Source organism: Penaeus monodon, chromosome 43 (genome assembly GCF_015228065.2).
Source record: "Penaeus monodon isolate SGIC_2016 chromosome 43, NSTDA_Pmon_1, whole genome shotgun sequence".
NCBI lineage: Eukaryota > Metazoa > Arthropoda > Malacostraca > Decapoda > Penaeidae > Penaeus > Penaeus monodon.
The window spans coordinates 6,082,664-6,085,163 of NC_051428.1; positions in this window are offsets into that span (position 1 = coordinate 6,082,664).

The following is a 2,500-nucleotide window of genomic DNA, read 5'->3' on the forward strand; positions in this document are numbered from 1 at the left end:
ACATCCTTGACACCTGAATCCCGAATCCTAAATCCCGAACCCCGAACCCCGAACCGAACTTGGGTAATCCAGCGGGCGGCGCTCAAACACGCTGGAGATGATTCCCGCCCACACAACCTACTCAACACTTTTTAATGCCAAATCATGTATTGTTTAATAACAAAATGTGTGTAAATAAATTTGTCGTTTCCCGAGTTTCCCCTTGAGCTTCAAATGCTTCGACCCCGTAGGTGGCGAATAAGCCTTAACGGATGTAGTTATTTGCGAGTTTTTATCGCTCCTTTTACTAGTAAGGTCTTATTTTTTTTTAGAGGGGGGATCTAAATGTTTTTCTTTTCTTTTTTACCCATGCATTTCCTTTTATCTATGATTACAAGGTTTTAAGGATTTTAACACCGAATCCCCCCCCCCTTTTATGTTACAAAATGTTTTAAAAGTTATTTTGGTATTTTTATATTTTTAAAATTGCTTAAATGCTCAATTTTATTTATTATCATTTTATCTACCTTACGTAATTGGTTTATAGCTCTAAACATTTTATTTTTGTTTTTTTCCTGTTTTTATAGTCGGCTGCCACGTCACCATCTTAATAATTTATAATATGAAGTACTGGAGGCTCACAGAGGACACTAGGGATGTTTCATGTATCAATACAAGATTTTCCCTGATTTTAGTTATTGTTTTACATGTTTAATGTACTGTTTTATTTATCTTTCTTACTGTGTTTTTACCGTTCAGTTTTATTGTTTTGTTGTAAGCTTTAATCTTTTTCTTTTGTTATCTTTAATCATTTTACTTTTATTTATTTGTTAAACTGTTCAGAATTTTCATATTCACTTTGTATAAATATTTGTTAAAATAACTGTTGCCACGATGACGTGTCGAAGTGTATATAAACCTCAGGAAAATAAACCCATAGGGGAGTTGTCTCTGGACTCGGTGTTTGTGTGTACCCCTGGATTACCCTATACTGTGGCGTCGCTGGAGCAGCAAGGACAAGGTTGTGTTTGAGCCATTTTTACATGCCAGTTAGAATATTGCTGGACGTGGGCATTTTAACGCAAAGTTTACCAGTTTTATATTGGCCAGCACCAGCCAGAGATACCCTAACTGAAGTAATTTTTATGTATCCGTTCCCTCAGAACGAGCTTTATCCCTTTTTTTTATCGTATTTATAATTTTACTTTACCTGTGGTGCTTTGCTTTTATTTTATTTTACATTTTTTCACATATGTCAAGAACAACACAACCAGGCCCATTTTCATAAGGGATGTGTACCTGGGGCATGGGACAGTGTCTCCACACAGGGGATGTGAACGGGCCCCCTCCCTCCTTCTTTCGGCCCTAAGCCGCCATCCGCCGCTTGGGTGGATGATATTTCGGGCTTCCCCTCGACAGAAAGACTTACAATATATATATATATATATATATATATATATATATATATATATATATATATATATATATTGCTACGCCAGTGGGTCTTTGTCTCTGTGCGAAAACATGTGTTAACATGAAAAGGATGACCTGGGCATGTGTTAACATGAAGGGACCTGGGCAAACATGATGCAACTGGCTGCGAGCGGAGGAGCGGAGGAACAAGCCAAGAGAGATGGGGTTGGGTGCTATTCCTGTGAAGATCTCGTGTGTGCCCTTGTGACCTGATAAACTTTGTGTTGCCCTGTTATAAGCTGTATCGTGCAGTGAGACATGCTGGTGTCCCCCCTGTATTGTGCCTATAGAAAAGTGTACGGGTAACTAACTTGTGTAAATAAAGGAAAGACTGTCATTTTGTGTTTATATCATGCCCTGTCTCGCCACGTGGCGTTTCCCCTGTGGTGTTCTGGGACGCTGTGGTGCTCGGTGCTTCTTGGAGCTGTTCAGTGTTCACGACCCTGTGGATAGCACACCGTCTGCCTAGCCTGCCTTGTGTTGGTGGCAGAGAGACGAGGCGGTCGGCGTAACAATATATATATATATATATATATATATATATATATATATATATATATAGAGAGAGAGAGAGAGAGAGAGAGAGAGAGAGAGAGAGAGAGAGAAAGAGAGAGAGAAGAGAAGAGAAGAGAAGATGGAGTGGGAGAGGGAGAGAGCGAGGAAGAGAGAGCGAGAGGAAGAGAGAGAGAGAGAGAGAGAGAGGGAAAGAGAGGGAAAGAGAGAGAGAGAGAGAGAGAGAGAGAGAGAGAGAGAGAGAGGGAAAGAATGATTTGATTTGATAACATTTATTTACAGAACAGTGTACATGCCATGCAAAAAGCCAGGGTAAGATACCAAAGCATCTATCCAAATGGCTGTGCTTCTATTTGTGTAGAGGGCTATTAGTCAAACATTAGTGAAGGGCTGTGCTATTATCACTGTATAAAAATATCATTTCGGCTGGTAATTTTTTTTTTATATCACTAATCATGTCAAAGACAAGACCAGTGTCTATAATAAAGTTAATATAATCAACAAGTGCTAATCTGATTTGATAACGAGCACTAGT